Here is a 9,203-nt window from a genome sequence, read left to right on the forward strand (position 1 = left end):
TTATAGACTGGCGCGCCTTCGTGTCTTTGCTGCGGCATGTTTTGGCAGTGCTTGAGGATCCCAGTACTAATAGGTTAAGGGATCCTCGGTCTTCTGTTCCAGACCCATTTCCAAGCTGGGTTAGACGTGTGGGGATAAGGTTAATCTCCTGGTCGTCTTCAATTTTCCTTTCTTTTTTGGGTATCTTATTCCAGTTCTGAGCTGTGGAAGAATGGGGTCTCTGATTGGCTGGTCCCGTTGGTGTACCCATTCTTCTTGGGCGTTCATCTGCGGGTGCTGCTCTTCTTTTATTTGATCCGGTTAGGATGTGTCTTATTTCTTTTTTAAGAAGCCCATGTCTGCGATGATTTCTCCGTTGGGATATATTTCTTCTCTGGAATTTGATCCTAGCAATTTTGTGGTTGCTAGGACACTTCCGCGGAAGTTGCATGTTAAGGTGTTAGTGCATTGTTATGCCTTTAAATCTTTTTATCAAGTCCTCGTGGGGTCTCAGATTTTCTGTGGCCTGGTTCAGTTTGGCATACCCTATGTAGCAGGCTGGTCCTGATAGGGTGCTATTTCTGTTCCTTACGGTCTATATCATCCACGTGGTGCCGGGGTAACCGGCTGACCTGGCTGGGTGGTGAGTTGCTCTCTCGGATGAGGAGTTTATTATCTTGGTGTCTCTTCAGATCGAAAAATCTTTGCTTTTTGCTAAGAGTTTTCGTGAAGTGAACCTTCAATGAGCTCCATACATTTTTTGAGGCTCTGCCCTTGCAGGGCTAAAACATGGTAGAGGAAGCCTTAGTTCCCAAACGTCAGGCTGGTTCTCATTCTGCCTTTGAGTGGGGCATCAGAGGATTGTACTCAGTCCTCATTGTCCTGTTCCTCGTGGGCGGGGGTCCAGAGCGGATCCTACTAGGGATCAATCTGGGCGATTTCACTCAGATTCCAAGAGGAGAACCTCAAAACAGAAGATGTTTTCCTTTGATGATCGTCTCTCTTCCTTCGGGTTGAGGTTGATTGGCCTTTTTGTTCCCTCCCTTGGGGTTGGCTTTGGGTCATCTGTTTCTGGAAGTTAAAGCCTTTTAGTTATTCTACTTCCGGGATCTCGTCTGCTCCAATATTTTGGGAGATGTACAGATTAGATTGTCTCCCCTCTTTCCTGTGTCGTCCCTGCTTAGGCATTTGTGGGTTTTCTCGCGACAGGGGCTAGGATACATGCTCCTTCTTCAATCCCGGAGCTGCAGGGGTGTCAGGGAAGTGGATCCTGAGGATCTTGGAGACTTTTGTTAGCTTCTCAACCCAGTTTCTAAGGGAGATGTGGCGTAGTGGTTAGCTCCACTGCACCTGAAGCAGGAGGTTGTGGGTAAAGCTTCTGGTTTCTCATCTGTCTCATGATTCTGGTGTCAGCTAGCATTCCGAAGCAGAGTTTTCTGTTTTCTCATACGCTACTTAGTCTTTGGACTTAGTGGAACTTGTCCCTAGAGCCTTGAGGCCTTTCAGAGTGGCTGCGGGGCTTCACCATAGCCTAGCACCCTATATGTTGGGAGTTGTATCCCGCTGTGGGTGTCCTAAGCTCTCTGTGTATGGGACATTTAGTGAAAGTCCAGCGTCCAAGGTGTCTTGGATATGACTGTAAGACAAAAGAAGAGAGGCGCACAAATGTGTGTATCAATCGGTACAATTTGGCATGAGCTCCAAATATTATATGCACAGGGTACTCACACTTTGGCACAGCACACCAGTGTGCTTGTGGAAGCGGGCTGGCACTCAGAGCTGACCAGCTGGCTCTCTCCGGCTCTTTTCTGGATACGGCGGCTTTCCTGTATGTTGGACTGTCTGGTAGTGGTGTGCTTGTATTAAAACTCCAGGTTCAAATGTTTTAAAACCTTTTATTGCACAAAGTTCACAAGCACATATTTAAAAGAATACAGATAAAATATTGCTACGCATTTCTCGGCCCTCCTGGCCGTTTCATCAGGCATATAAACTACATTAAAAACTCGGCTTTTTATTGCCGCCACTACCAAACAGTTTCTGAGGCCCTCCCCTTTCTCATTAAGTGTATATAGATGAGCCTATCATTGCTGATACATTTAAAAGCAGGTGCTGACTAAATGGAGTATATAAATGTTGAAATACGTATTGCTTTCTAGCCAACACAGTGATCTTTAGTAGTGAATTGCAACAGTGAGCATTATATAATAATAGTAACTTAATGTTGATACATTCCTTTGTATCGGAAATCGACAATTTCGAAACAAAAACTCGTCCCTTTGATAGGTGGAAAAACGGACCAATTACAAGGTTCTATTCTCGATAAATATTTACACACCCCTATTTGTTGTTTTTGCATAGGAGCAATGCAATCGCCATTCGGTCTATCAAATTAATCATCATGACATAAGTTTTGCATCTTAACATGATTTAAAGAAATAGTTGTTACATTAACACTCTATGCTATCGGCTAATTTTGTAGTGAGACACAGGTCCCAAACTAAAAAATTGAAACCCCAGATCGTTAGACTTAATAGTGAATCAATACCAGAACACATAATAATAAAAAGTCGGTAAAGAAATTTGTTTAGTATCTATAAGACTATGGGTAAACTATTATTATTAAATATTGGAATATCATGGTGTCACTTTATTTACTCAGCTATGAGAAGGTATCATGTGACTACATATTTCTTATGATAGTGCGTGAATTATTACGCACTATTGGTTATGCTATCCCTAGTATATAGTGATTATTGGCCCAAATGTGCCTATTACTAACTATCATGTGAAGCTATAGGTGCGTGTACAATAAATGTATAATAATTATTGAAGGGAAACATAGTTGTCCCAAATGTGCCTATTACTGACTATCATGTGAAGCTATAAGGGCGTGTGCAAAAAATGACGTTATCATGTATTGGATGATGATAATAGTGAATACTGGGCAGAGGGGTGTGTGATCAAAGAATCCCTAAAGTCCCTTCTATAGTCTGGAAAAGGTGAGTACGTGATGCTAGTGCAAATTTCCCCATATCAGTGATGGGTAAGTGGTGGGCTGTGGTCGTATTGTATTGGTCATATTCTGAAACAATAATGATCATGTGAAATATAATAATTTTAATTAGGTGATAATATGTGATGGAACAAATAGGTGATGTCCTGGTGTCTATTTTCAGCGCATGCTGTGTAATGCGGGTGGGGACAAATGTGGTAAGTGTATGGGTAGGTGAAACTCCCATTTGGAGATAGAATTCTACTTGACTGATTGTGTACACGGAGACTAATATTTGAGAGTCTATTACTTCATTAAGGCCATTAGGAAAGAGGGAGCCAAATCTGAAAATCCAATAGGTCTCCCTTTGGCGAAGTTTCGTGAATCTATTGTATCTGTGGGAGCTGGGAATGCTTTCAAGAGGTGTTATAGTGAAAGGACAGGATTCTCCATTATGTTCATGGACATAGTGCCTAGATACACTATGTTTCATGGATTTTTTCTTAATGTTTCGATTATGTTCGCTCCATCTCGTGCGGACATTTGGAATGGTGCGCCCCAAATACTGTTGTCCACATCTGCATGACAGAACATAGATTACGTATGAGGAGCTGCATGTCAGATACTCATTAATGGTAAAGATTTCTCCAGTGACATGTGATTTAATTGTTTTGATTTTGTGTGTAATATGTTTACACATATGGCACCTGATTTTACCACATTTAAATACTCCTTTTCTCTTGGGGTTATTTTGTGTATGTTTTACTCTGGCTTTCTTGGAAATGACTATCTTGCTGGGGGCTAAAGTTTGTTTAATGGTGGGTGCTCTTTTGTATATCACATTTGGTGTGTTTTGTAGATCTTTTTTCAGAATGGGGTCTTTCAATAGAATGGGCCAGTGTTTTTGTAACACTTTTTTTATACGTTTTGCATTAGAATTAAATTGTGTCACGAAGCAGGGTTGTTGAAGTGTCTCTATAGTGTCATTATTAGGTTTTATTGCTTTCTTAGTGCGAAGGATACTTGATCTATCTAGGTGGTATGCTTTCTCATATCCGGTCATGATGATATCTCTAGGATAACCCTTTTCTTCAAATCTCTGAATAAGGATTTTTGATTGTTCACAGAATTTATCTAATGAGCTGCAATTTCTTCTAATTCTGCAGAATTGGCTGTATGGTATACTTTTTTTCCATTGATGATAATGATTGCTATTGTAATGAAGGAAATTATTACAATCCACAGTTTTGAAGTATGTGGATGTGGCTATATTTTGTTCAGTGTCCCATGTTAAATTTAAGTCAAGGAATTCAATAGATTCTCGTTGAATCTTAGAAGTGAATTGAATGCCCATAGAATTATTATTGAGGTATGTACAGAATAAACTGGCCTCCTCTACTGTACCTTTGAAAATGAAAATCAAATCATCTATATAACGGCCATAGAACACCAGGTTTGCCCCCCAGTTGGAGTTGTAAATATATTTCTCCTCAAAAAATCCCATGAAGAGATTCGCAAAGCTGGGGGCAAACCTGGTGCCCATGGCCGTTCCCTTAATCTGCAAATAAAAATCATCTAAAAATTGAAAATAATTGTGTTTGAGTATGAAATCAATGAGTGTCAGAATATATTCTTTTTGAATGTTGGGCATATAAATATCCGTATCTAAGTAATACTTAGTGGTATAAATACCTAATTCATGAGATATATTAGAGTAAAGGGCGCTGACGTCAGCTGTTATCCACAACGCACCTGCCTCTTGTTTGAAATCTTTGATTTTGAATAGTAAATCAGTAGTGTCACGGATGAATGAAGGCATATTGTGAACGTACTTTTGTAAGAAATTGTCAATGTATTGAGATAACCTATCTGTGATGCTATTGATACCCGCAATGATGGGACGACCAGGTGGTTTGAAGCGATCTTTATGTATCTTTGGAAGATGGTAATAGTAAGGGGTAGACGGATGGGTGGGGGTAAGGAATTTACGCTCTTTGGTGTTGAGAATCCCCTTACCACTACCATCCTCCAAAAGGCCCAACAGTTTTTCCAAAAATACAGAAGTAGGATCAGTGTCTAGTTTCCTGTAATATTCATTGTTAAGGAGAATGTTGTGGGCCTCACTGACATAGTCCTTATAATCCTGTAGAACAATCCCACCCCCCTTATCCGCCTGCCTAATTACCAGGTGGGGGTCGTTAGCCAGGGATCTTAGGGCCTTTTCTTCATTAGGCCATAATCTCATTTGTTTGTTTAGTTTACTGGGAAGTTTGTTGAAATCTTCCATTACCATTTGTTGGAAAAGATCTATGTATGTGACATCATCCTTGGGGGGGTTGAAGTTGGATGGTGGTGATAATGTCGTATGAATAAACCCCTCCAATAGATCTTCCATCAATAGATCAGGTTCAGCATAGATAGTCTGTGTCTGGCTATTCATAGAGTTGGTGATGATGGGCATACCCTCCACATTCCTTTTTTTGAGGTTTTTTATGGAGAAATATCTCTGTAGAGATAACTTCCTAGTATACTTGTTTAAATCAACAAATAAGTCAAATAATTTGTGGGGGTTTGGTGGGCAATAAGACAGGCCCCTACCCAAAATTCTGATCTCGTCATTGGTTAAACTGTGTGTGGATAGGTTAAAAATACCTTTAGCTAGTTTTTGTAATTGCTTTTTTTGTGTGGTGTTGCCTCTCCCTCGTCTTCCCCGTTTGGGTAAGGCCTTTTCTTTTGTTGTTGTTGTTGTTGTCCATTTACATAATGTTGTTGTGTCTGTGGTATGTTCTGATGTGATGGTGGAGATGGTGTTTTGGGATTGCCTACATTCCTCCTCCATAAAGGGGCTAATTTGGGTACCCCTAAAAAATTACTTTTGGATGTGGAGGGAGTCTCTACCCTTTGGTAGCCATTTTGACCCTGGTCATTGGGAGTGCTTGGTGAATTGCTATTTTGATAGTCATCACACTGATATCTATGTCCCCCAGACCCATTCTGGAGGGGTTCGAATCGATTGTAAACAGGAATATGGTTAGGGTTCTGATAATCTTGATGGTGGGAGTAATTATTTCTATTTTTATTTCTATTGTGTCAATAATTCTGTTGATAATGTTGTTTATTTTGAAAGTTCCTATTGTTAGTCTTATGTTCTTCCCAGTGGCGTATTTGTGCTGATTCTGATGTATTTTTGTAATTATGGTATGGTTGTACTGGGTGTGTATTTTTGGGGTTGTTTTTGTTTTTGTATGTTACTCTATTCCATCCATCATTATTCTCTTTAAGAACTGATGTTTTTTTGTTGTATGTGTATACTATGCCTTCTGCATAGTCCTCCTCATCCCTTTTGAATTTTCCGTTTTTTATTCTAATAATGTCATTCTGGTATTCATCCACCATTTTGATGGTTTCTATATTTAATCGATTATATTCGGAATGATCTTTCATAGGCTCCAATTCTTTTTGAATTGCTTCTATTTCTTTCTCTAATGTCTCAACTAGACTCTGTCTATGTGCAATTAATAAGTCTATGAGTTTGAAAGAGCACTCATCCAATATTTCATACCATTTGTTAGTAAGTTCTTGATCGTTTTTGAAAGAGCAATGTTTAAACAGTCTAAGTCCTCTAGGAATTTGCTTTTTTTCTTTGTATTTTTTTAGGCAATCCAGGTCCCACCAGTGTCTCTGCTCATTTTTTAAGAGATCACCCAATTTGTTGAACATGGTGTCTATACTTTTAATTACTAGGGGGCCTGGACTGTCCCCTTCAGCATTGGATGGAGGATTGAAGGAATTCCTCCTATTATTTCTCTCCAGTGCTGAAAGCATGATGGTACTAAATATGTATCTATAACTTTAGTTTCTTGTATATGGTATTTAACCTATATGAATTAATACCTATAGGTGTCAGGTCAATTGTGCCCCCCCCTCCGTGTGTTGATAGGCAGGGTACTAAATAAATGAGAGAGTAGTGAATGTTGGTCCGGCTGCACCTCTGTGTATAGCTAATAAGTATGAGCTGAAAATGGATAAATGACCTAGGTCACCAGAGGGCGCTCTTTGTACACAACGTATAAGAAAAAATAAATAAACGAAAGGTAACCTAAACCAATAACAACAATGTCTAAAACACTATTCAATCACCAAATACAATGTATAATCACAATTATTTATAATGAAAAGTGGAACCTCATTAAATGGCGTTGGGTTAAATGTCCGTAATAGGTTGATATTGAATGTAGGCTCCTTAAAATCCTGGAAGTCCCAATTGGTCTCAAGATTAGGAACACTTTCCCACGGCTGCACTTTCCACAACGATCCCGGAATGGAAAACGTGTTTGCTGAAAGGTAGTAAGACAAAAGAAGAGAGGCGCACAAATGTGTGTATCAATCGGTACAATTCGGCATGAGCTCCAAATATTATATGCACAGGGTACTCACACTTTGGCACAGCACACCAGTGTGCTTGTGGAAGCGGGCTGGCACTCAGAGCTGACCAGCTGGCTCTCTCCGGCTCTTTTCTGGATACGGCGGCTTTCCTGTATGTTGGGCTGTCTGGTAGTGGTGTGCTTGTATTAAAACTCCAGGTTCAAATGTTTTAAAACCTTTTATTGCACAAAGTTCACAAGCACATATTTAAAAGAATACAGATAAAATATTGCTACGCGTTTCTCGGCCCTCCTGGCCGTTTCATCAGGCATATAAACTACATTAAAAACTCGGCTTTTTATTGCCGCCACTACCAAACAGTTTCTGAGGCCCTCCCCTTTCTCATTAAGTGTATATAGATGAGCCTATCATTGCTGATACATTTAAAAGCAGGTGCTGACTAAATGGAGTATATAAATGTTGAAATACGTATTGCTTTCTAGCCAACACAGTGATCTTTAGTAGCGAATTGCAACAGTGAGCATTATATAATAATAGTAACTTAATGTTGATACATTCCTTTGTATCGGAAATCGACAATTTCGAAACAAAAACTCGTCCCTTTGATAGGAGGAAAAACGGACCAATTAAAAGGTTCTATTCTCAATAAATATTTACACACCCCTATTTGTTGTTTTTGCATAGGAGCAATGCAATCGCCATTCGGTCTATCAAATTAATCATCATGACATAAGTTTTGCATCTTAACATGATTTAAAGAAATAGTTGTTACATTAACACTCTATGCTATCGGCTAATTTTGTAGTGAGACACAGGTCCCAAACTAAAAAATTGGAACCCCAGATCGTTAGACTTAATAGTGAATCAATACCAGAACACATAATAATAAAAAGTCGGTAAAGAAATTTGTTTAGTATCTATAAGACTATGGGTAAACTATTATTATTAAATATTGGAATATCATGGTGTCACTTTATTTACTCAGCTATGAGAAGGTATCATGTGACTACATATTTCTTATGATAGTGCGTGAATTATTACGCACTATTGGTTATGCTATCCCTAGTATATAGTGATTATTGGCCCAAATGTGCCTATTACTAACTATCATGTGAAGCTATAGGTGCGTGTACAATAAATGTATAATAATTATTGAAGGGAAACATAGTTGTCCCAAATGTGCCTATTACTGACTATCATGTGAAGCTATAAGGGCGTGTACAAAAAATGACGTTATCATGTATTGGATGATGATAATAGTGAATACTGGGCAGTGAAAGTCCAGCGTCCAAGGTGTCTTGGATATGACTGTGATTGCATCGCCTCTAGTGCAAAGTCTATTCCGGACGGGGTAACCTAGTGGTTCCTCTGGGGTTATTAAATATTTAAGCCTGCTACGAGTTTTCGGTGCTCAGGTTTGTTTGTCCTGTCTTCGACTGGAATTTTGAGGGTCTGTATCCAGATCCCTTAGGACTGACCGGGACGGCCCAGTTTCCCGGTTCCGGGACGTCTTCTCTTCCCTCAAGCATATTTTTTTCTCTTGCAGGGAGATTTAGACTTCTTACTGGCCTGGCCTTAGTGGCTGGATGGTTTTTCTTTTGGTAATGTCCTTTTGAGCTCGTCTACAGCTTTATGATTCAGCCCCACTGTAGTAAGCTTAGGTGTCTAATGAGCGGTAGGTTTGCAGTTGGAGATCAACTGCAGCCATTTGCACCTTGATTATGTGCTAGCAAGCTGTTAAGTTCTGTCTTCGCTTTCCCTCCCTTTGGGGGTGAATTTGGCATTCCATAGTATTCACCTGGTGCTTGGAGGTATTTTTTATTCCTCTGTTTATTGGGGTTGT

General features: G+C 39.6%; 1 pseudogene; it reads left to right on the top strand.

Moving 5' to 3' along the window:
• The first annotated feature begins 652 nt into the window (after nucleotides 1–652).
• LOC128646374 (uncharacterized) lies at nucleotides 653–762 on the top strand (annotated as a pseudogene).
• Nucleotides 763–9,203: the final 8,441 nt, after the last annotated feature.

The sequence above is a fragment of the Bombina bombina genome, chromosome 1, assembly GCF_027579735.1.
Source record: "Bombina bombina isolate aBomBom1 chromosome 1, aBomBom1.pri, whole genome shotgun sequence".
Lineage (NCBI taxonomy): Eukaryota > Metazoa > Chordata > Amphibia > Anura > Bombinatoridae > Bombina > Bombina bombina.